Source organism: Aquarana catesbeiana, linkage group LG05, assembly GCF_042186555.1.
Source record: "Aquarana catesbeiana isolate 2022-GZ linkage group LG05, ASM4218655v1, whole genome shotgun sequence".
NCBI lineage: Eukaryota > Metazoa > Chordata > Amphibia > Anura > Ranidae > Aquarana > Aquarana catesbeiana.
In genome coordinates, this window is record NC_133328.1 from 127,685,644 (window position 1) to 127,712,936 (window position 27,293).

General features: G+C 41.2%; 1 pseudogene; it reads left to right on the plus strand.

The window, feature by feature from the left end:
• Positions 1-26,785, plus strand: LOC141145956 (ADP/ATP translocase 2-like; annotated as a pseudogene).
• Positions 26,786-27,293: the final 508 nt, after the last annotated feature.

A 27,293-nucleotide genomic window follows, 5' to 3' on the forward strand; every position in this document is an offset into this window, starting at 1 on the left:
ATGGGGGTCACCCCCGCTGGAGTACCAAGATACTATTGTGATTTGACACAAGTGCGTAGTCAAGAACTGCCTCAATTAACCAGAGAAGACATGAGGAGAGATCAACATGAAGACCCATTGGGCAGCCTTCTAAAGAAATCTTTGTCTATTCAGGATCCCCAGATGTTGGTAAAAAGTTCCATCGAGGGAGCTAAGGTGGCCTATAAAGAATGGGAATGAATGAGGCTAGATGATGGAGTCATATACCGGAAGGGCCCATCTGGGGAACCAGAGGGTGTTCGTCAACTGTTCCTACCTGAGAAACATTGGTTGGTAGTGTTAGCCGCCCTTCACAGTGACCATGGTCATTTAGGTCCAGATAGAACCTTCAAACTAGTCAGGGACTGATTCTATTGGCCGTTCATGAGAGCTGAAGTAGAGAGTTAGTGTCGTTCTTGCATCCAGTGCATTCAGAGAAAGACCTTGCCAAGTAAGGCTGCCCCAATGGGCCATCTATAGAGTCAGGGACCAATGGAGTTGGTGTGCATTGATTTCTTATGTTTGGAACCTGACCTGAGTGGGCGGAGTAATGTTCTAGTTGTGACAGATCATTTTGCCCATTACGCTCAGGCCTTCCCCCCTAGGGATCAGTAAGCCAGTACTGTAGCCAAGACCCTGTTGGATAAGTTTTTCACTCATTATGGGCTGCCTCAGCGCCTACACTCGGATCAAGGTCGAGACTTCGAGAGTAAACCTATCCGAAGATTGTGTGAGCTCTTGAACATCCAAAAGTCAAGAAATACTCCTTATCACCCTCAGGGGGATCCACAGCCTGAACGCTTTAACCGTACTCTGTTGAACATGCAAGGGACCCTTCCTTTGGAGAAGAAGCAACACTGGGGAGACCACATTGCTGCAGTGGTTCATGCCTACAATACTACAACGAATGACTCAACCGGATACTCCCCCTACCGACTTATGTTTGGAAGGAAAGCTTGCTTGCCAGTAGATTTAGCCGTTGGGACGTTACTAGATCACACATCTACCGAGGGTAGGTTGACAGACTTCGGAAGAACTTAAAGACTGCTTATGAGAAGGCTAAGGAAGCGTCTACCACCAGGGAGCAGAGATACAAGAAAAACTTTGACCTCAAAGTGAGGGTTCGACCTGCAACCTGGAGATCAGGTGCTATTGCGCAACCTAGGAGTGCCCGAAAGCATAAGTTGGCTGATCGATGGCTCTTCCAGTCCTATATTGTCTGTAGATGTTTACCTGGACTTCCCGTATATCAGATCCGCCCTGAAGGAAAGACAGGCCCTTTGAAAACTTGGCACTGAAATAATTTGTTGCCTATATCCGAGGCTGTTCGAGTGCCTCCACCCCCCTCCTCAGAGGCCTACCGGTCTCCTACTCTAAAGCCTAGGAGGTGTCAGGGCCATGAACCCATGCCTTTAGATGAGGAGAGTGAAGAGGAAGAACTAACCCTAGATTGGTTATGGGTCCCCCCCCGAAGAACACCCTGCCACTTGTCAGACCCCGGAAGGAAACGAGAGAGCTAAGATAGAGTCCAATGACCATCTATGGGCGCCTGAGGTGACAGAAATCCAAACTCCTCTGGGTGGTGAAGTAAAAGGTGAGAGGGTCATTGAAATCCAGGAGGAACTTGAACCTGAACTTGAACCTGAAACTGAACTTGAACCTGAGCCTGAACCCAAGCCTGAACCAGAACCTGGATGTAGTTTCTGGGGAACAGAGCAAGGACCAGAGCCATTGGAGAACATCTATTCTAGGTTGAGACAGAAGATCTGCCCTCCCAAAAGATTGACTTAGGACACCTTTGGGGAAAACCCTGATGAACTTATTCCTACCACTCAGCGCTCTAGTCACGCACTTGCCTCCTTTATCGAACCTTTGATAGAGGATGACCTTGATCCACCCCCTGACACTACTGGGTGGGCCACTAATCTATTACTGGCCTGTCACGAAATTGATATGACTTTATCTGAAAATGTATATAGAGATCCTTCTTTGGGTCACTTGTTAACTACTGCAGCTTCTGGTTTGTGACATAACAAATTTTTACTTCTTACGATGCAGTAAAGTGATTTTACAGGTTGTGTTCTGTCTTTGTGGACTAAAAACTTTCAAGTAGGGGGAGGATGTAGCGATGTGGACTACGATCATAACATGGTACAGTTCCTCACCATTCTTTACCTATAGACATAAACCTCTAGTGCTGGGCGCCAGTGACTGTCATCAAATCTGTGAGCCCGACCAGAAAGGATTGTGGGATTAGTAGTCCTTCAGACCGGTGTTTCCTTTGTGTGATATGACATCTGAACCACACATCCCAGGGATCCTTGCTACCACCTGAAGAGACTCCTGGGAGGGACTATAAAAGGGCCTGGAGATCTGCGCAGCACTCTCTTCTTCCTGGGCCTTGCTGTGTGCACATCCCCCCTGTACAGGAGGGGAGAGGCTGCGGCCTACCATGCGGTTAATGAGTGATTCCAACCTGGCTCGGGAGGGCCAAAGCCTGCTGTTCGTCGGACATCCACGTGGCACCTACCCAGCAGATCTACACTACATCCGCCTGCATCCATCAGCTGTGGGTCATCGCCGGTCATTTGCTGACGGACATCTTTTCCAGGATCGCTGTCTGCAAGGTGTAAGCCGGTCTGGCCATTGGTGAGAGGGCAATTGCCCATCCTTTGCAACCCTTCTTTGCTACTATACCTGAACACTGTGTACAGACACCTTTACCTTGGGAACACTTTATTGTATTACTGTTTGGAACACTGTACATAGACATCTTTACTTAAAACCACTTCAAGGAGTATCACTAACTTGTTTGAGCCCCTTGGCTATTGCCGCACCACTTTGCCTTATCGGATACAAGTTAATGAGCTCCAACTGCTGGTGAAGACTATAAGGCCTGCATCTTGGACACTGTTGTTATTACTATACAAAAGGGCCCTACTCCATCCCCCATTTCATCTGATCTCTCATTAGGAGATAAAGGTTGAATAGGCCAGCCTGGGGTTCCCCTTTAGTGTGAGACTGCCTGTCCTAGATGGCTAACCTTTTACTGCCTTTACAGGTTATGCTCCAAGTGGTAATTCATTGTACATATATGTGAATTGTGTTTTAGGCTGCCTTTTAGGGGATTATTCTTCTGAGTCTGGGTTGTTATCCAGAACTCAGCTGACCAATTCCTCTTTTCTGTGTATCAATACCACATCACTTACTTCAGTAAAAGTGTATATACTATAAACATATTTGACTTGTGTGACGTGTCATTTAAAGGTGTTGTGGAAGATGTCTGAACTCAGAGTGCCAGGTGGGTTGGAATGTTCACAGGGTCATGGCGATGCAGAAGAACAGGTAAATCCAAGCAGTCCCCAAGGGGCCGTGCTACATAAGCTTAACGTGTTACTAAACCCACAACAGTAAAATCAGTCGGTATATGCAGTAAAGCATGCTTGTTATACTCACTGTGGAACCTAAGGGGTTAATCATCTGTATTGTGTAAAAAGGCTATTTGATCCTGTCTTCTCTAATCCTCCCCAACCTCCACTGTCCCCAATCCATCTCCTGATAAGAAAGAGCCTTTGGTGTCACTCTGCACATGCTCAGTTTGTTGTGTATTGCTAGAGAGCTTTTTTTTTCTTGGGAGGGTGCATGTAATCAGCACAGGACCAATCAGCACTGTCCAGACAGAGGGTCAGGGATCCTCAAAGGGCAGTCAGAGTAGAATGAAAACTCCCCCTACAAACATTACCCAGACACTGATAGAAGTCATAAGATTGCTTTATACTGCTGATGAGAAAAGGTGTTTAGCAGTTTATATTTTCAAAAATAGTTGTATTTACATGTTCTGTGTACTGTGGGAGACCAGATATAGTGAATGCAGGGTCCTTGGTTTAGTAACACTTTAGGTGTGTGACTCTTTTGCAGTCTCTTTTTACACATTTCTCCCTAATTTACCAACATTACTATAGTTTATCATAATGGTGCATTATAATAGTTTTTTTTTTTCAAGTTCATTCAAGTTTTTTATGATCATCATTGAAAAATTATTACAGTATAATTAGCATAAAAAATCAGTACAATATAATTCACAGCAAGCTCAAAATATGTGATCACAGTCCATTGGTTGTCTTATTACTGTGGTGAATAGCACTAACAATATATAGAAATAAAGTATAAGTAATATAATGTAAACTCTTGACTTTGACTATATCCATTCAATTTCAAATTGTACACCTGCCTATTTTGAGATATATTGAAGCCTCACTCCTCCTTCGACACCCCAAAGGGGATCACACTGTGTCCAAGGAGGAGTGAGGATTCTCCCTCTCATTATCCATTTTTTCTCTTATAAACTACCATTTGAGAGAAGAGAGGAGATATTATTGACATTCCGTTATATCCAGCTCAAAGATTATTACGGAATTTATCAGGGGTACAATATAATGTTCCCATTATAATAGACTTTTATAATGTAACTTTAAGGAAAAATTATACTGTTCCTAAAACAGAAAAAGAAGATATTTTCAAGAAAAAAGACTAGGGGAGAAGAGAGAAAAAAAGGATAAAGGAATAGTACAGAAAAAGAGTATTGAATGCTTGTCTGTCCGATGTGAAACTCAAAAATCAGTGATTGGTGTTGCTACCTATGTCCGGTATCAGAGAAATTCCCATAAACTGAGCCCAGGGTTCCCAAGTGGCTTCAAATTGTGTGGTCTTGTCCAATAAGGAACTAACCATTTTTTCTTGTTCCATTATCCATGAAATCTTCCTTTTCATGGACAATAGAGATACCGAAGACTTCTTCCATGCTTTGGCAATAGTCAATTTGGCTCCTGTCAATATAAACAGAATCAATTTACGGGTGATTTTAGGGAAATGCGGCAAGAATCCATTCAGCAAGGCAGTCGCTGGTGTTTGAGAGATAGCACAACCTGTAACCTTTTGTATGATGTGGAAGACCCTATTCCAAAATTCTCGGATTCTGGGACATTCCCACTATATGTGAATCATAGAACCTATTCCCTGACAGCCTCTAAAGCATAAAGGTGAAGTGGAAGGGAACATTGTTGCCAATCTTGTGGGAACCAAATACCATCTCGTGAATATTTTAACATTAGCTTCGATAAGTGAAGTATTGTATAAACCTTTAATCGAGTGAGAATAGTTCTCATACCAGTCTTCCAGATCCCATTCAGTCAGGTCTTTCTCCCAGGCCAACATGTATGGTAATTTTACGGAATTAGAAGCAAGTGAAGCATAGATCACAGAAATCCCTCCCTTCCGCTCCGTGGCTTGTGCACACCATCCTTCATATGCCGTAAATCTTGGAGGATTAGGTTTAGTTTTCCATAAAGAGTGGACAAAGCTTGAGATCTGGTAAAATCTAGACTTTTCTGTAGAGGGAAGATCTAGTTCATCTATAAAATGTTTAAGGGGTAGTGGGTCTGTGCAAGAAAAAAATTGACCAATGCGGTACACCCCCTTGTCCCTCCACCACTTGAAGGCCTCAACATCCATGCCATGTTGGAATAGAGGATTTTGGAACAGATGAGATAATGGTTGTATTTCCGAAACAGGGAAGGAAGCTTCCTATGGTAATCCCACAAAGTAAGGGATTGTGAAAGGGTTGGTGACAATATTGGAGGCCTGTTCCTGGGAGGACACCAAAGTAAATATTCCATGGAGAATGTAGGAGCTGCTTGGCTTTCTATTAATATCCAATCTAGTCGCTCAGATTTAAGGTATATATAATGGACAATTGTGCTAATCGGGCTGCTTGATAGTACCATAGGAGGTTTGGAAAACCTAATCCACCTTGCTTAGGGAGATTAAATAAGTTACAGTTTGATAAACGTGAACCTTTCTTGTTCCAAATAAATTTATTAAGTTTACCTTAAAAAGTTTTTAGATGGTCCCTTCTAATCGGGATAGGAAGGGATCGAAACAAATACAAAAGTCTAGGCAATAAGGTCATCTTGACCAAATGAATTCTACCAATCCAGGCAATATTGTGTGACTCCCAATTCTTGAGATCAGCTTCAAGTTTTCGATACATTGGGGGGTAATTTGCTTGGTACAGATTTTCAATCTTGGGAGTTATATTATTTCCTAAATATTTAATTGAATAATTACTCCAGCTAAAGTCATATGTTTCCTGTAATTGGGGGACCATAGAGCTTGGAAGGGATACATTGAGATCCTGAGATTTAGACATATTCACTCTTAGTCTTGAAATTGACGCAAATTCATTGAGCAATGAACATATCTCGGGTAAGGAGGAAATTGGGGAGGATAAAAATAGCAGAAGATCATCAGCGAACAGTGCGCATTTATGATTGTTTTGGCCACACTGAATCCCCCTGATATATGGATTAATACGAATAGCTATTGCCAAAGATTCAATCATTATAGCGAATATCAGGGGTAAGAGGGGGCAGCCCTGACGTGTGCCCCTGCCAATCTTAATTGGGTCAGAGAAGAGTCCCTGAAGTCTGACTCTGGCTACTTGTGTTGAATATAAGGCTTCCAAGATTCCTAAAAAATTTGGACCAAATCCCCATCTTCTAAGGACTGCAAAAAGATATGACCATGAATCGAATGCCTTCTGGAGGTCCAGCGATAGTAGCATTCCTTCTTGTTTTTGACCTCCCTCCCATTCTGATTGCATTATTGATATAAGATCAACCGTTCTTCGCACTTGATCAGGACCCTGTCTACCAGGGATAAACCCCACCTGATCTTTATCAATATATAGTCCTATAAATGATGCCAATCAGTTAGCTAATATTTTGGTCAATATTTTAAGATCATTATTAATTAGAGAGATAGGTCTATAGTTTTCTATTTGGCTGGTGTCTTTATCTGGTTTTGGGATTACAGATATATATGCCATATTGAGTTGATTCAAGGTAAAAAACAATAAAACGAAAAAGTGTAGCGCTATAGGCCCCAAAAATAAATTGAAAATGTGTCAAAACTAATATATTGTATAGTACGATAGATCAGGACAACACTCAATATGTATATGTGAACAATATGTAAAAATATGTCACCACCTTAAAGTATAACCATAAAATATAAATTACACCATAAAAGTAACACTGTGCTAATAAATCAACCGACCGACATGTTTCAGCTAAGGAGCCGTCATCTGGAGCCCCAGATGACGGCTCCATAGCTGAAACATGTCGGGTGGACCACTCACGATTACCGCTATTTGATATTTGAGCTGTTTATGATCTTCTAACATATGAATACTCGTATAGCTTTTATCGGAATGTTTATGGATTTGGAAGTCGTATTGCCATTTTTTCCTTCTGCCACATACTGATGACATCTGAAGAGACGTAACATCCAGACCGGTTGGTCAATAAGCCTTTCTGACTTGTATGACGTATGTCTTTTCAAGTCATTAAGTTCCGGTAAGCCTCTTGATGTCTCCGGTGATGGCCCCTGCACCACCTTAGATCTTTTGTCCACACGTGGTTTTTTCACAGCTCACTCACCTGCCAGATCCAGTTGATTCTCTCTACTTGAAAACCTGGGGAGCTATTGATCTACCATTTTTAGTGTTTAACCTCCATAGACCTCTGGTGGTGGTTTTTACTTCACATTTTTTTTTCTACAATCAACATTGTGGACTTTTATGTTTCAGGACTTTTTTATTTACAAACTTTTATGGCATTAGACATATTGGACCTTTACAGTCTCTCAATTATATTCTATTAATGTTTACATTTGATAATTAATATTTATCACCAATGTTTTCATTTCACAACGTTTTGATTTATTAGCACAGTGTTACTTTTATGGTGTAATTTATATTTTATGGTTATACTTTAAGGTGGTGACATATTTTTACATATTGTTCGCATATATATATATATATATATATATATATATATATATATATATATATATATTACTATACAATATATTAGTTTTGACACATTTTCAATTTATTTTTGGGGCCTATAGCGCTACACTTTTTCGTTTTTTTGTTTTTTACCTTGAGTCTATAGTTGTGTTGGCTGCTATTCTCCCCCTTTTTTTAACGCAGCGCTGTACTTAATCCCCCCTTTTTCATATTGAGTTGATTACCTATCCGAGTGCCCTTAGTCATGGAGTTGAAGAATCTAGTGAGGTAGGGGGTAAGAAGATCAGAAAACGTTTTATAATAAGGGGTAGAGAAGCCATCAGGCCCTGGCCCTGTAGCACCCTTTAATGCTTTTATAACTTCTGACACCTCCTCAATGGATATGGGAGCATCCATTTCTGCTTTATGAGTAGTTGTCAGTGTTGGAAGATGTAAGTTGTCTAGGAACTCGTCTATTTTAGTGAGGTTAGAATTTATCCCTGCCTTATATAACTCAGCATAAAGTCCTGGAATCCCTTCATTATGCACTGTGAATTTAGGGTAAAAGTACCATCTGCCTGTTTGATTTTAGGAAGAGCGTGTGAACGAAGCCTAGGTGACAATTTATGTGCTAGCATGGTTCCTATTTTGTCTTTAGTCTGGTAAAACTTGGCCCCAGACCGTCCGAGCCGCATCTAGCGTGGAAATAGGGACATTGGAGGGATCTCTTTTATGATGTTTACTTAAATTAATAAAATCACTCTCCAATCTCTTTATTTCTGACATCCTGCATTCTGCAGAAACATCACCCACATCATTAGAGCAAAAGTATTCCCGCAGAGCCTCCTGTATTTCAGACACTATAATGGGGTCCTTCAAAATAGATTGATTAAGAGTCCAATGAGAAGCCTTTTGTCCATAATTATCTCTTCTTACTGTTAATAGAACCATGGAATGGTCTGACCAAGCTACGTCTAAGATAGAGGATGTAATGGCCAATGGAATATGATGTATAGAGACAAGGATGTGATCTATACGCGAGTAAGACTGGTGTGGATTTGAGTAGTGAGTAAAATCTTGTACGTTTGGATTTAGTTCCCTCCAAATGTCAGTTAAATCTGATTGAAAAATCATTTGCGCTGAAAGTTTATAACTTATCATCAATCGTACCTTTAACCAGTAAAAACCTTCCTTCCGGGTCCTTGTGTTCCATCTTAAAATTAAATTTGCAATGTTTAGAAAATATAATCGCTACTCCATTCGTTTTGTTTTCAGCATTAGCCAAATAAAATACTGGGAAGTGTGCATGTAAAAACGAGGGTGTACCGCAGTGGAAAATGAGTCTCCTGTAGGAGAACTACATCAATGTGACTGGCACTAGCGTGAAATGCGAGGGCCCAGTGGGCCACTGTTGGTAAGCAGAACTGGTGCTGCGGGATGAGCCTGAAAGGCCTTCCGTCTCTTGACTGGGGAATTCAACCCCTGAGTGTTATGGGAGATAATGCGTAGGGGGGAAGAAGTAGCATTACTACCAGCCATGGATCAAAAAGAAAATAACGCTGACCAATCCACAGTCATCTACCCCATTCCATGTGGTAGAAAAAGTAGAGAAGATAAAATCATTTACTATTATTGAGAGTAACACTTCTAAATACACCTTATAAGGATATCACAGACAGGCTAGAAGAGAAAAGAGGTTAGAAGAAATGAAGACATAAAGAGACATCATGACTATATAAAGCACCGAAAGGCCATAACCAGGCCCGGAATGTGGGGAGGAATAAGACATAAAAAGGGCTAGAAACCTACCACGCAAAGCAGCAAACAACTGGTTTGAGTAGTAGGCGCAGGCACAATGCATCAGCACCGGCCGGTGACAGCATATGAAAAAATTATAAAATATTCAAAGTACAGGACCCGCTAACAGGAGCTCCCTTTCGAGATAGCAATCCAAACTATCTATCTAGAGGGAAAATTGAAAAAAAAAAAAAAAAAAAAAAACTATGAGTCCAAACTAACTAGATTTCAGTGTAAGTGGAAAAGTCTTTGACTCAGATAAACTATGCAGAACCACTGAACTATATGCCTGTAATAGTCTTTTTTAGTAAGAACCAAGTCAGTCTAGGTTCGATATTTATTTATCTGTCTGAACAAACAGAAAAAAAAAATTCCCTTTTTCGTCTAAGGAACATGGTAAGAAAAAAAAAAAAGGAATTAGAATATTTCACACAGAAGAGTCTCCTCATCAGGGTGGGAGGTTATCCTTGATTTTCCTGTATTTAGCTTTACCCCAACGTAAAGGAGGTGGGCTTGTAGGGGATTGACGTTTAGCTGAACCCTGTTGTGTGGGTGTTGTTTCCATGTCAGATTCATGTGTAATGAGCTTCAGGTCCAGCAGCAGACGTTCACCCTGTGGAAAGCTATGAAATGCATGTTGTTTACCTTTGTAAGAAAATTTCAGGACAAACGGAAAGGCCCAACGATATTTTATGTCTTTCTTGGTGAGTGCTGCCAAGAGGCGTTTCAATGATCGTCTCTTTTGTATGGTATAGGGGGAAATGTCGGCAAATATTTGGATGTCCGACCGTTGATACTGAATCTGTTCCTGTTGACGAGATCTCTTCATCACTTCTTCTTTGATAGAATAATAATGCGGTTTTACTACAATGTCTCTTGCGGATCCATCCTTCCTCAGAGGGCCAAGGGACCTGTGTGCCCTATCCAGTTCTAATTTATGAGCTGGAACTGAAGGGATTGAGGATTTGATAATATCTTGAACTGCCGTTTGTACATCAGAAATTGTTTCTGGTAGTCCTCTGATCCGAAAATTATCCCTCCTCGATCGGTTCTCAAGGTCATCGATCCGATCCTGAGCAGTGTCAAGCTGTTCTTGCATAAACTGCAAATGGTCAGTATTCTGAGTTGCCCTGGAGATTGTGACATCTAGCTTGTGTTCTATATGTTCAATTCTTTTTCCCAGGGATTGAAAATCTGCCCTTATTTCCCCTGTAATTCTGTCAGCATTTTGGGTTAGTCCTTTGTCTAGCAATTCAGAGATTCTAGCAAATAATCATTTACATTAAAAGTTACCTCAGGAGTCTGCACTGTTTGTACCATTATAGAGTCAGGGTAAATTGGGTTAGCATCCAGTGAGCACATTTCCATAAGTCCCACTGAACGTTCTATCAAACTGTAGTTACTGCAGTTTCAGGAGATGACATGTTAAGAGAAGGAACTAAGCCAGATAATTGTGGAACATATGAGAGAGTCGCAGGGTTAACAATTTGCCTGCCTGCTGTGGATACCTCAGCTCCTGACTGAACTGCTATCTGAGGTGCTCCCACCTTTTGTGGATGACTGGCTTTTCAAAGGTCTCTGAGATAAGATGCAGGGCTTTTTCTTCTTATCTTATCAATATAGAAAGGTGCCCTGGGGTCTCCTCAACCTGTTCCCATTATTTTGGGAACTCCTGAAAGCCGTTACCTGCCTTTTATTTTCGCTGTATGGCCGGCTCTGTGCGGAGCTCCGGTCCTACACTGCCATCCTCAGAGCCTCCGCGCATGCGCCTCCGCATTATAATAGTTTTTATTTCCTGATCTTTACTGCTTTGAGTTTGTATTGTATTCCTTCATTTTATGCTTTTCTATGCCTTTATTTTTTTCATAAAATCATTGAACATATTGCTAGTTTTTGGGATAAAATTTGCCAAATGTATATACTGAAATTTGAAACAAATATTTGCACAATTGGTTGATAAGAATGATAACAAAAGGCTAGGGAAGCTTATTTCAGCAAATCTACAAAACAGGTTTGCCTTGAAGTTTATAATTGTTTTTTCTTATTTTAACAATTGTAAACTGGTTTGAGAATAAGCTTTAAAAAAAAAAAAAGAATAAATACTTAAAACCCTGCCCCATTATACATTGTGCCTCTGGAAGGAGCATGCATCACCTGTCTTGTATAATCCCCATGACAACTCTTGTACACATTGTCATCTTCCAGTTCTCTTATCCTGTCCGGGATCACTGCGCACAAACTAAGCCATAAATGTTTAATCGGAGTAAGACTGCTGAGCGAGAGGGTTCCATTGTAATTTGCGAGCCTCACAACAACTAAAGAGGCTCAAGGATCACTTATTGCTTTTTGTTATGTAACAAATTAGGCCCGGCTATAAAAGAGAAACTCTATCCGAGTTATTCATTTCTTATTTCAGGCATGTCGTACAAAGCAGAGAATGTGGAGAGATCTCTGTTTGAAAACAGGCTGTGTGACTTATACTCCTATTAAAAGGAACCTCCGGGCAAGATAACAAGATAATAAAACAGAAAACTGGTAGTTACGTATGTCTGTTTTTTGGGGTTTTTTTTTTACCTTTTGACGCAATATTTTCTATAAATAATGTTTGATAAAGCTTTGGGCATGTAGTGGTAAAGAAAGCCTTTCCTCAGTAAATCCTGCTTATGTGAGCTCCAGACACCAGTTAGCTCCTATATGCAATGATGATTTTTCCATCATCCATCACAAAACACCTTGATTAGAAGAGAAGCTTTCCCTCAGCTGAGGTTTAGTTTTTTTTTTTTTGTAACAGAGAGTTTAGGTTCTGCTTCAGTTTGCAAAAACATCAAGTGCGCATAACCTGATATTATATAAGTTTACAGGCACTTCATGTCCTTACTAGACTCTGAAAGCTGTGCCTTCAAAAGGGGACACAAAGGCTAAAGGACTAGTCCTATTTATTGCCTGTGATCTCCCTGCAGTTTATTGTATCCCCATTACTGTATTGCAATGTCTTAAGTTTGTCATACATATCAATAGGTTACCCCATCCACACTAATCAGTTGACTGTGTGCTGTTGTATTTTGACAGCTACTGCCCCCGTGGCTGTAAGAATACCTGAACAGTAATGGGCTACAGTCACTGTTCAGGTGGGAATTTTCCACCTGACTCCTTTGATATTTATATCATAGTTTGTTGAGCCGAGTGGTACTGACAGGGCCACCCACTGCTCGATTGGCACCAAATTCAGCTGGAAATGGCCAATAGTCAAGCCATGTATGGTCAGCTTTATTTTTCACTATGTTGTTGTGTGGAAGTGGCCATCTTGTTAGAGGAAGAGAAAGAATTTCCAATAAGGAGAGCAGCACAGCAGTGAAATCACAAAATCCCACTCCAGTCAAAGGCTCATTTTTCAGAAGAAATTACAGAAAAAAGGTAAATCATTCTTAATACTGCTTAGGTACAATTAACATCTCTTGATGTTCTTTAAAAAAGTTAGAAAAGTTCACTATTTCAGCTCAGGCCCACTCTAAAGTAGACCCCTTATCATGCATAGTAGTTTTGTTAATATTTTTGTTATCACTGATGTAAGTGTGGGCACAAGAGGATGGTATCTTCATGCTAGGTATGGTGAAACCCCCAGACATGTAGGTCATATGCCTCCATATGTTATTCCCATGCAAGCAAAACCTTAATCCCCACGGGGGATTAGTATAAGGCTAATCTTGGTGATAACCATAAGTCCAAAGTTAAAAGATGGCTCAGTTCACTCACATTTTTATTTATTAGTCCAAATATAGTGCAGTTTGGATTGTTACTTGGGGGCCCACATCTCCTAAGGGTTCAATGGTTGACCTGTATACTTTTCCGCTCTGGACTCACTTTAAAGCGTAACTCTAGTTTTGTTGAGAATAAAACTCCGCCCAATTTGTACTCTAAGCAGTGCTAAGATTTTGGCAAAATATTTAGCAAATTCATGTCTTTCTCTGTTATGAACAAATTTTATGTATCGTCAAAAAGTGTTTTTAGTTTAATATAGAGTAAAGAAAGGAAGAACCTTTGCCAATATATCTTTTGCTGCCTGTGTACATTGGGACAATTTCTCCTCACTTCCTGTCCCAGAAAATTCCCTTCTTAGACAGCTATCCCATGAGCAGATGTCCCCATCGGAAGATTTCCTCATACCGCTTCTTCTGGGAACAACTCTAAAATTCTTTTTTTTCTCAGAACATTCCAAGGGGTCACATGACATGCTGGGAAATTCCCACATGTCATATGACCTTGTTTTTCCCATCCCAAATCCCTTTTAAATTTCTTAGTGACCTTACCTTTTTTATAGTATATATTTTTATTCATTTATTTTTTATTTTCTTAGCCAACAGGAGAGGGCGGTCCCATGCCCATGATGTCAGGCTCAAAGCTTTAAAGGGGTTGTAAAGGTAAATTTTTTTTTTTTTTTAAATAACAAACATGTTATACTTACCTTCACTGTGCAGCTCGTTCTGCACAGAGTGGCCCCGAACCTGCTCTTCTGAGGTCCCTCGGCGGCTGTCTCAGCTCCTCCCCGCAATAACTAACCACCTTAATGCGAGCTCTCTCGCATGGTGGTTAGTTATTGCGGGCGCGCTCCCGTGATACAGTCGGCGGCTATAGCCGCTCGCTGTATCACTCGGCTCTGCCCCCGGCGCGCCGCGTCATTGGCTGTGATTGACAGCAGCGCGAGCCAATGGCTGCGCTGCTTTCAATCCATCCACTATAGCCAATCAGCGACCAGGCTGATCGGCTGAATGGAGGTCGGAGCGAGCGGCCGAGTTTCGAGGTGTCAGGTAAGTAAAACGGGGGGGCTGGGGGCGGCGGTATTTTCAAAAGTTTGCATTAAGGTGAAAAAATTTATACCTTTACAACCCCTTTAAGCCTTCCTAGTCCATTCTTTCTTTATATATTTGAGAAAAGCATAAATAAATAAAAAATGAAAAGGAATAGCTTGGATTAGTGTTATCATGTGACGTATCCATCCAGGACATACAGGATTTATCTATATGGAAATATATTAAAAGGAACACATATTTCTGAATGTGTAATTTTATTGCATTATAGCAACAATACAGTGGATAAAGACTTTATACCAACACATGCCAGAAATTATATTAAAAAACACACATCCTATCAGGACATTTGGTGTCACAAGGGAAGAGGTCCTAGTGTGCATTTCTTTGTTTGCTGCAATCTTCAGACTATGCATATTAAAGTCTGTAGTCCTACAGATTAAATTCCCATATTCATTCAAGATATTTCTAGTGTGCACATACTGTAGGAGTTAATTTACTAAAGGTAAATAGGCATTTCGACGATCAGAAATTCCGCCAGCAAAAGTCGGATGTGAGCTTTTGGTCAGAAATTGTGACCGTGTGTATGCTCCATCAGATTTTTGCTGGCAGAATTCCAGCCAGCAAAATATTGAGAGCAGGTTCTCTATTTTTCCGTCAGAAAAAGTTCCTATCCGAAAATGCGTTCGTCTGTATGCAATTCGGACGCGCAAAAAAATCATGCATGCTCGGAAACAATTCAACGCATGCTCGGAAGCATTGAACTTCATTTTCTCGTATCCTGAGAGGAGGGAGTGTGGGTGGGGCCATACCATGCTTTGTGTGTCTATGGGTGCACACACCCAGGCTCAGGAGTACACTCGCACCCTTGCCCCCCCTAGCACACTACTTGCTACTGGAGCACTTGGAGACGTGGAAAAGCAGAGAGCGCCAGTGGGGGACCAAAAAAGAAGAGGTAAAGGATCATCACTATGCAATATCTTTGCACAGAACAGGTAAGTATAACACGTTTATTACTTTAACAAAAAAGTATGAGGCTTTAATATCACTTTAAGGTGATCTTAGCTATTTTAGCACTTGTAACAAAACAATTCAGTACTGTCCGTGCTGGCCTTCAAGCAACACCCAGCCTCTGAAATAAATGAATCAGCAGGAAATCTAATTCTGATTACTGGAATGCAAACAAGGGAACAACCCCATGCAGCAATAAATGCTGCAAACTGTTCAGCCACATAAATCTATTTAAAAAGTGTCACAAACTCAAAAGGAACCTTCAATACTGCAGAATCATATAGCTGCACCTCCAGTATTATGGTGTACCACATTTAATGTAACAAGTGTAACAGGGGATGTTAGATTGGTGAGACAGGACAGAAATTACATAGACACATAGACATACTTCATAGACACACCATAAGAATAAAAGGAAGAGAGTTACTGCACACCTATGGGACATCATTTCTCACAACCAGACGGTTCTCTGAAAGACATGAATATTTTGGTTTAAAGGGAACATTAAAAATACTCAGGAAAGATAAGCCTTTGAACTACGACTGGTAATGTTGTTTGACTCTAGAGGTGTGCTTTTTTCAGTGATTGTTGTTCTTAACATTTTGCTAAAGCTTACTAAAACCAAAACGCTGTTCCAGGTAGGCTCACTCTACTAAACCCCGACACACCGTACAAACGGGTGCTAGCCAACAGCTGGCACAATGGAAGACAAGCAGATACAGATGGCCACACACCAAAAATGATCCACTTTATTGTATAAAAGACCAAAATGACAGGCTAATACAGACACAGTGGGGGAGATGAAGGTTGACGCATTTTTCACTGTCAGCGCTTACTCATAACCTACTGGATCCGAACACAAGAATCACTTATATACACTTCATACAGCGGTTTCTATATAACGAGTGATTGGTCGATATCCATGAAGTGCTGAGCTGGCATGAATAAAACTTTGGGTTCAGAGCTCCCCATACACAGAACACACCAAATCAGTGTCATTAGTCTCAATCCTGATCCACCGCAACACAATCATATATTGCAGCGAACCATGTGTGGGACCACGACACCTACTAATAAACGTGCAAGATTACTCACATATGAATCACATTACAACATATATGTGTATATATCATAAAAACATCAAAGAAAGCAAAAACAAAGGTCAGTACATGAACCATGACAAAATTGTCTAAATTATCAGCACTCCCTGTTATATCAAAAACTTGCAGCAGTCTATAGCAAGCACGGAGCAGGAGGGGAGGGATCAAAACAGGAAAAAGAAAATGAGCTCTATAACAAATGTAGCAAAAGATAAAAAAATTGAAAAAATAAACAATGTGAAATGACAAGAAAATTATAAAAAAATTAAAAATGATTTATTTTGGTCTTTTATACAATAAACTCGATAATTTTTGGATTGCGGCCATCTGGATCTTGTTGTCTTCCTTTCTGTATCAGTACTACTTGCGCTGAGAAGAAGGGTAACACCCAAAAAGCTTGTCCTGAAGAGTTAGCTATTGGTGCAAGTAATACAAAAGTATCAAAGACAGTACTTGGTTCTTTGTTTAGATAAAATTGTGGTGACATTACTCTGTTCTTTAAAAGATACCCACCAAGTCTTCAAATATTTCATGCACACAAACACTTTAATAATATAGTACCTGGAATTGGCTAATATTTGAAATTTTTTAAGGACTAAATGTTTATTATATTTTATGAATTGTTGAATGTTTGTTTTTTTCTTTTTTCTTTATATGTATGTAGCAGGCACCTACTTTTAAGCAGGTGACCTTTCTTGTTAGTTTTCTGTTACAGGTAAATTTAGACAGGCTGATGCTATTCGCACCAGGCCTGTTTGTTTGATTTCCATATTTGAGTGACAGGTGGTTTATGTGTTGGTCTCGGCCAATCATTAATTTGCTTGGTAATCCCGGGACTCTCATATAAAAAGGGGGTCACATGGTGCAGGGGGGAGTTCGAGTCCAGTCCTGCTCTGAGGAGCGAGAGAGCCAGCCTGGTTCCCGGAGGGGAAGTTGGAGGGTTTCCCCTCTGGGAGCCAACGGAGCTTCACCTTAGCGAGAAGGGTGGAGATCCGGTCCTCATGGAGGAAGAGACAACATTTTGCCGCGTGTAGTCGTGGATGTCGTAGGCCGCCCCTGCGGGGAGGGGAACGGGCCACAAAGAGATAGAGAAAGCTGGGGATCATTGCGGATGAAGTAGCAACAAAGCGGAAGGAAACTGGGCGATCGATCGTTTATGAGTGGCACATGGACTATTGATCACGTGAGTGAAAGCCCAAGGGAAAGGTACTACCAGAGACTGAGGGTTGTTGGTGCACAAGTCAGAGAGATGGGAAGTAATGGCCTATGACTTTGAGTTCAGCATTGCCCCGGGATTCCAATCAGTCAAGCGGGAGGAGTTATTCAGATTGGCTCTCCTTTAGCTTAATTTGGAAGTACCATGTCGGTGGGAAGTAGTGGTAAAGAGGTAGCGGTGAAGCTGCAAGCACACATGTAGAGATATGGATCGTTCTTTTAAAGTTATCCAGATGAAGAAGTTATTCAGAGTGACTCTTTATCAAATCATTCTCTATCAAATCTACTTCCATCGTCCCTGATTGAAGAGATCATTGGAAAATGATTTCTTGACTATCCGCAAATGTACTCAGATTTTCCTGTATGATTCACTGAAAGATGACAATGTAACAGAAGAGCATCTCAAAGGAAGTCCTTCTCCCATCCCAGTTTATGTTGATGAATAAAGCATTAAGAAAAAGCATTAAGGACTGTGACTTTTAAATCTATGGGCTGCGAGGGTTGAGTAGTAAACGTGAATTACAGATATAGCAAATATTCAGCCGCTCCTTTGGGGGTAAGCGCTACATGTATATCTTCAGTTATGAGGAAAGGATTCATAACAGTTTATGTAGTACATACAGTATATGTATGAATAGCAATAGTATCATGGGCCTGATTTCTCTATTTCCCTTGCTATATCAAATTCAAGTTGAATAAGTTCTGTGCCAAACATTTTTATGTGGTTATTCTTTGTTATTTATGTGTATTTTTTCTTACAAATATAGAACATTGTTTACCTAACCCTCCCCTATTTTATCCAAAACGAAAAATAATTTTGCCTAGAGATGCACTTTATATCCTTTGTCAAACTAATTTCTAAATGGGCGGATTCGCTTATAAGTGCCTGAGCAATCTCAGATTAGTAATAAAAAAGCTGCAGTGCCTGAATATTTTTGTCATTGATGGAAATACTCCATATGATGCCCTGAAGTGTTCTGCCTAATGCTGAATAAAACATTCCCAGATAAAAGAAGAGTGCTGTCACATGACCTTTATTCCATTAATTGAATTGAATGAAGAAATGGTGCTTTGCTTGTGTCTAAGGTCCCGAAGCACAAACTGCATTTATAGAGCACACAGCAATGTTTTTTAAATGTGCTGATTTTTTTTTTTTTTTAGGCAGGGGTATAGCCCCTGCTTTGTAAATTGGTACCATTATTCAAAATGTCTGGAATGCTGATGATACTTGCTTCAATGGTATTGATTTGTGTAATGTCATAACCTAAAGTTTCTGTAAGGTTCATACAGATAGTATGTTTTTCTACATGCTATTTTCTTTATGCTGTATATGACCTGTGGTAGAAACATTTGTCTTTTTGTTACATTGTAATTTTAAAACTTTTATTAAGTTGTTTTTATAACAGTAAAAAAACTTTATCTAAAGTTGTAAATGTTAAATACACTATATTACCAAAAGATTTGCCTTTCCACACACATGAACTTTATTGGCATCCCAGTCTTAGTCCGCAGGGTTCAGTATTGAGTTGGCCCACCCTTTACAGCTATAACAGCTTCAACTCTTCTGGGAAGGCTGTCCACAAGGTTTAGGAGTGTGTCTATGGGAATGTTTAACCATTCTTCCAGAAGCACATTTGTGAGGTCAGGTGCTGATGTTGGACACGAAGGCCTGGCTTGCAGTCTCCACTCTAATTCATCCCAAAGGTGTTCTATCAGGTTGAGGTCAGGAAGTTCATTCACCCCAAACTCACTCATCCATGTCTTTATTGACTTTGCTTTGTGCACTGGTCCAAATTATTTGGTGATTTGCGAGCATGAAATTGTCCAAAATGTCATGGTATGCTGACGCCCTAAGAGTTCCCTTCACTGGAACTAAGGGGCCAAGCCCAACCCCTGAAAAACAACCCTGCACCATAATCTCCCCTCCACCAAATGGTCTGGACCAGTGCACAAAGCAAGGTCCATAAAGACATGGATAAGCGAGTTTGGGGTATAGGAACTTGACTGGCCTGACCTCAACCCAATAGAACACCTTTGGGATGAATTAGAGTGGAGACTGCAAGCCAGGCCTTCTCGTCTAACATCAGTGCCTGACCTCACAAAAGCGCTTCTGGAAGAATGGTCAAACATTCCCATAGACACACTCCTAAACCTTGTGGAAAGCCTTCCTAGAAAAGTTTAAGCTGTTAAAGCTGCAAAGGGTGAGCCAACTCAATATTGAACCCTATGGACTAACACTGGGATGCCATTAAAGTTCATGTGCCTGTAAAGGTAGGCGTCCCAATACTTTTGGTAATATAGTGTATATCAAGTAGTACCATAGAATAAGTATCAGAAATCAGTGTAATACAAGCAAAGCTGTACAATTTGTAGGAACCTCACAAATTATACAAATTTGAAATTGAATCAGGCAATAAGAAATTGGTAGCATATATATACTAACTCAACCGGAATACTGTATTTTCAAGCACATAAATCAAAAGGGAGGAAGAAGGTTGGGTAAGCAAAGTTTTTTACTGTTAAAAAAAAAATGGACCTATTGAGTGCACAGATGACTGCAGATTGCCACACTGCAAGAAAGATGCACTTTTATTTCTAGACAATTTTAGAAATAATACGCTGTACCCAAACAAAATGGACGTCCTTTTTTCCCCACAAATAAAGCTTTCTCTTGGTGGTATTTGATCACCTCTGGGGGTTTTATTTTTTGCGCTATAAACAAAAGAAGAGCGACAATTTTGAAAAAAAAAAACACAATATCTTTTACTTTTTACTATAATAAATATCCCAAATGTAAAAAAAAAAACATTTTCCTCAGTTTAGGCCAATTTGTATTCTTCTACATATTATTGGTAAAAAAAATCGCAATAAGCGTATATTGATATGTTTGCGCAAAAGTTATAGCATCTACAAAATAGGGGATAGATTTATGGCATTTTTAATTATTATTTTTTTTTTTACTAGTAATGGCGGCGATCAACGATTTTTATTGCAACTGCGATATTACGGTGGATAAATCAGACACTTTTGACAAATTTTGGGGACCAGTGACATTTATACAGTGACCAGTGATATAAAAATGCACTGATTACTGTATAAATGACACTGGCAGGAAAGGGGTAACACTAGGGGGCGATCAAGGGGCTAACTGTGTGTTCCAACTGTAGGGGGGATGGGACTGACTAGGGGAAGAGAGAAATCGGTGTTAATACTTAGTATGGACACACATTCTGTCTCTACTCCCCTGAAAGAACCGGGATTTGTGTCTTTACACACACACATCCCCGTTCTCGTTCTGTAACGAGCAATCGGCTCCGGGGACATGCTTCGGGCATGCCGCCAGAGGCGTCCTAAAGAGCTGACATACAGCTACAATGGCTCGTGCAGGGGAGTCAACCTGCCGCAGTATAACTGCGGCAGCTGGTCAGGAAGTGGTTAGTTAAGTTATAAAAAAAGTGCTAAACCTGTTATGTCATTTTTATTTTTGAAGTGAAAACTGTATTTTTTCTCAACTTCAAATGCATTCCATTGCCTTACATGTCTATGCCCTCATTATGCCCCATTTGCTACAGGATACTGTATGTGTTAGAAATGTCAGCACATTGGCATTATTGGTGACACGGGGTTGAAATGTCACTGGACTTATTGCACCATCATTGCAAGCAGTGACGGAATTATAGGGGTCGCTGAGGTTGCCATGGCGACCGGGCCCCTTGCTGCCCCCTTGAGGGCCCCCTGTATACAGCACTTTGATAGAAGGAGCGGAGACAAGCTCCTCGATCCTAAGCCGAACTGTATTAGGCACTGTGCAGGGAGCTGGTCACATTGATTACAAAGTGAAAGCACAGTGCTGTGCTCTTTGTCTCCCCCTACAGTGCAGTACCCGGCAGGAAGATCTAAGGTAAAGAAGATCTAAGGTAAAGAAGACTAAGGTAAAGGTCTGCCATTTTTTATCTACTGTATGTGTGTTTATATGTATGTGCATGTATGTATGTGTGTGTATGTGCATGTGTGTGTGCATGTATGTGTGTGTGTGAGCATGTATGTATATGTGTGTATGTATGTGTATGTGTTCAGTGGCGGTGCGTCCATAGGGGCGCATGGGTGCCACCCCCTCTCTCCAGGCACCCCTCTATCACAAATAGATTAATGCATAGCGTGAATCTATCTATGGCCGCCACTGCCCCCCCTATTCAGATGCCTGGCCCCTTTTTGGATGCCGGGCGCCTGAATTACACCGGCGGGGGTGTTTTTAAAGCACTAATAGGCTTCAAAATAGGTGAACTGCGAGTGCCATGCTTGGCGCTCACAGTCCACCCAGGTGTGTTAGAAAAGCGAATAAATATTCGCTTTCCTAACACTGAACCACCTCTCCACCAATCAGGTGCTCAGGTCTGTTACCCGTCACCTGATTGGCTGAAACGACAGGCGCCGCTATTGGATGCCTATCAGGAGGAGAGGATGGGAGGAAACGCATGGAGGACCCCGCTCGTCGCCGTCCCCACTGAGACAGGGTAAGTGCCGGGCAGACTGCGAGCGGGCAGGGGGGTCACAGTGGCAGCATTTGAGGGCACAGTGGTGGCAATTGATAGGCACAGTGACTGCGTTTGATAGGCACAGTGGCTGCATATGATGGGCACAGTGGTGGCAATTGATGTGCACAGTGGCTGTGTTTGATGAGCACAGTGAGGCTGCAATTGATGCGTTTTTTTTTTTTAAGAATCTTTCAGTTTGCTTGCGCCCCCCAAAAAATTTTGAGCACCATCTGCCACTGGTTTATGTGTGTGTGCATATGTGCATTTATATATATATATGCACATTTTATGTATGCGCTTTTAATCCTGACCCCCTATATGTGTCCCATTAGAACCAATTTTTTTTTTTGCTTGTTCATAGTACCAGCAAAAAAAAATGCTGTTCCTCTGAAAAGTGATCCATGCTCAGATCGCTTTTCAGAGGCATTTGACAGCCGGTAAAGAGGCAATATGTTGCCCCCTGACCGCCTGTTTTAACCCCTTAAATGCATCATCACTATGCTGCAACTGCATGCAATGCACGCAGTTGCAGGTTGGTTGCAGTGCAGCCACTTCAAGCGTGCCCTGACTGGAAAAAGATTGAGAAACACCGACATAGAGGAACCCATCTCTCCATTTTCCTCCTGCAGCCCCTGAATGCCTGTGGGAGGGAGAGGAGGAGAAGCGGGGGGGGGAGAAATCGATTCCTTTACATGCAGCCACCCACTTGCGACCGGGCCCTGGTGTTCCACCATCGGGCTCGGTCGGAGAAAAGAGCCCTGTCCGGGGGTCTCAGGGGGGCCCTTCATGGTTTCTTGCATCGGGGCCCTGAAGATTCTAGTTACGCCACTGATTGCAAGTGCATTACTAACATCATTTGGGCATTGTTCTACTTATCTAAACACATGGTCCATTCAGTAAAAAAGAGTTCACTATGCTATTCTCATGATTTGCTTAACCTTCCTAAACTTCTTCCCCTCTGACAGTGCCCTCCAAATAAAAGCATGAAATAGCTGGCCAAGCAATGGGTGCTGTGACTTCTCCTGGAACAGCAAGAAACAGATTGTTTTTGTCATTACATCAAAGTAGCCACCACCTCATGAGGATCAACATACTTATGAGATCCAACCACAAGATGCACTGACTAATATAGCAGTAGGCTATAGCATACAGTGCCTTGCAAAAGTATTCACCCTCCTTGGCATTTTTCGTGTTTTGTTGCCTCACAACCTGGAATTAAAATGGATTGTTTGAAGATTTGCATCATTTAATTTACAGAACATGCCCACAACTTTTAAGATGTTTTTTCAATTTTTTTTATTGTGAAGCAAACAACAAATAGGACAAAATAACAGAAAAAGTCAATGTGCATAACTATTCACCCCCCTAAAGTCAATACTTTGTAGAGCCACCTTTTGTGGCTATCACAGCTCCAAGTCACTTTGGATAAGTATCTATGAGCTTGCCACATCTTACCACTGGGATTTTTGCCCATTCCTCCTTGCAAAACTGCTCCAGCTCCTTCAAGTTGGATGGTTTGCGCTTGTGAACAGCAATCTTTAAGTCTGAACACAAATTTTCTATTGGATTGAGGTCTGGGCTTTGACTAGGCCATGTTTCCCCTTAAACCACTCAAGTGTTGCTTTAGCAGTGTGTTTGGGGTTGTTGTCCTGCTGGAAGGTGAACCTCCATCCTAGCCTCAAATCACACACAGAGTGGTACAGGTTTTGCTCAAGAATATCCCTGCATTTAGCACCATCCACCATCCATCTTTCCCTCAACTCTGACCAGTTTCCCAGTCCCGACTGCTGAAAAATATCTTTGGTTTTCTTTGGGTGATGTGATGTGTTGGGTTTGCGCTAGACAGTGTTTTCTTTGATGGCCAAAAAGTTCAATTTTAGTCTCATCAGACCAGAGCACCTTCCTCCATACATTTTGGGAGTCTACCACATGCCTTTTCACAAACTCAAAATATGCCATTTTGTTTTTTGCTGAAAGTAATGGCTTTTTTCTGGCCACTCTGCCATAAAGCCCAAATCTATGGAGCGTACGGCTTATTGTCGTCCTATGTACAGATACTCCAGTCTCTTTTGTGGAACTCTGCAGCTCCTCCAGGGTTACCTTAGGTCTCTGTGCTGCCTCTATTATTAATGCCTTCCTTGCCCAGTCCATGAGTTTTGGTGTGCGGCCGTCTCTTGGCAGGTTTGCTGCTGTGCCATGTTCTTTCCATTTGGTTATGATAGATTTGATGGAGCTCCTAGGGATCATCAAAGATTTGGATATTTTTTTATAACCTAACCCTGACTTGTACTTCTCAACAGCATTGTCCCTTACTTGTTTGGAGAGTTACTTGGTCTTCATGGCAGTGTTTGGTTAGTGGTGCCTCTTGCTTAGGTGTTGCAGCCTCTGGGGCCTTTCAAAAAGGTGTGTATATGTAATGACAGATCATGCGACACTTAGATTGCACACAGGTGGACATCATTTCACTAATTATGTGACTTCTGAAGGTAATTGGTTGCACCAGAGCTTTTTATGGGCTTCATAGCAAATGGGGTGAATACATACGCACATGGGCAGCACAGTGGTGTGGTGGATAGCACTCTCACCTAGCAGCAATAGGGTCGCTGGTTCAAATCCCGACCAAGGCACTACCTGCCTGGAGTTTGCATGTTCTCCCTGTGCCTGCGTGGGTTTCCTCCGGGTACTCCGGTTTCCTCCCACACTCCAAAGACATGCTGGTAGGTTAAAAAGCGCCCTGAGGCGATTCAGTTCGCATAGGTAGCGCTATACAAGTCACTCATTCATTCATTCATTCATGCCAATTATCATTTTTTTATTTCTGAAAAATAGTTTTATGTATATAATTTTTCTTCACCATTCACTATAATTCAGATTAAAAAAAACATTGAACTAAAGGCTGTAATGTAACAAAATAGGTAAAAAGCCAGAGGGGGTGAATACTTTTTCAAGGCACTGTATATGGACAGGCAGGTGGATATGCCACATAAAGCAAGCACTGGTCTTTGACACTTTGTCATATACACACTGCAGCAGGCAGCCACAATGATTATAGTAAGAAGGATTGAAATTTAAGTGCCACACCACTGCTAAGATGTCCAGATACAACTTTATTCCATTAAAGGTCAGGGGTACAATTCAAGAAGTAGCCAATGCGTTTCAGTGGTCTACGTGCCCCCTTCATCAGGGCTAGAAAGAACATAAGATTATAATGTCAATCTGACATCAAACAAAAATGACCCCATGGAGGGGACATTGCATTTATAATCTTCTTATGTTCTTTCTAGCCCTAATAAAGGGAGCACATACACCCCCGAAACACATTGGCTATTTCTTGAATTGTACCCCTGACCTTAAATTGACTAAAGTTGTATCTGGACCTTTTAGCAGTAGTGTGGCGCTTACATTTCAACCCTTTTTACATTATACCACAAACCAAGGAGACTGTAGAGATCCTCTGGGGTATAGAAGCCGCCTGGAACCAGATCATATACAATAACAGTAATACCTTAAGATAACAATGCCAGTAAAATAAACCCATGGGTCCAGCTATCTTTCCACTTTCCTCGACAAGGCCGCTCTGTAGCACCCATTGAACGAGTCAAGCCATTGCTGCAAGTCCAACATGCAAGTAAACAAATCACAGCTGAAATGCAATATAAAGGAATCATCGACTGTGTTGTCTGTATCCCCAAAGAACAAGGTTTCTTGTCCTTCTGACATGGTAACCTCACCAATACGATCAGGTATTTCCCAACCAAGGCCCTCAACTTTCCCTTCAAAGACAAGTACAAGAAGCTCTTCCTTGATGGTGTTGACAAGAGGACACAGTTCTGGCCTTACTTTGCCGTAAACCTGGCATCTAATGTAAATGCTAGAACCGCCTCCTTGTGCTTCGTCTACCCACTTGACATTGCTCAAACCCCTCTGGCTGCTAATGTTGGAAAGGCTGGCACTGACTGAGAATTCAAGGGTCTTGGTGATTGCCTTGTCAAGATTTTCAGATCCGATGGGCTTAAAGGTTTCAATGTGTCTGTCCAGGGAATCATCATTTACAGAACAGCTTACTTTGGAATCTATGACACAGCTAAAGGTATGCTTCCAGATCCCAAGAACACACACATAATCGTCAGCTGAATGATTGCTCAGAAAGTAACAGCAATGGTCGGCTTTGTCTCTTACCCATTTGACATAGTCCATCGTCGTATGATGCAGTCTGGAAGAAAAGGAGCTGAGATCATGTACAGTTGCACAAATAACTGCTGGAGGAAGATTGCAAGAGATGAGGATAGCAAGGCTTTTTTTAAAGGGTGCCTGGTCCAACGTGCTCAGAGGAATGGGTGGTGCTTTTGTCTTGGTCTTGTATGATGAGCTCAACAAATTCATCTAAGTTTACCCTTGTTCAGATGTGTGTGACCTGGCATGCTGTATTATGTAACATACCCTGAATGTTCTGGACTTTCTGTGTTTTTTGTCAAGCACACCTTTTAATTATAAAATGTAACTGGTAATCTTACTGGTTGTTATTTAGGGAAATACGTTTATTCCATTTCACCAGCTTTCCATATTGACATAAATCATTCCCTTATACCCACTTACTACCAGTGGGTCCTGCATTTGTAGTGCACATGTGATAGTAGGTGGGCTTCCTTGATGGGACTCAATTCAACATCCCTTTATTTTTTAATTAAGGCATTCATGTTTTTAAATAACCTAGGTTGGAGTAAATAAAAAATATGGATTTAGAAAAGATATTCATTATTTCTGATGGCTGCTAAGATGCACTATACAAACACAATCCAAGAGTTGCATGTAATGCAACACATCTGGGTCCTACTTAGAGCAAAGCAAAGGTGAACAACTGACTGATGGCGAAAGTGTGTGTGATCTTTAAAATCCCAGAGATGTTTTAAAACTGATCTAACCTTGTCCTCTTTTCCCCCTAAAAACAAGAACAAGAAACAAT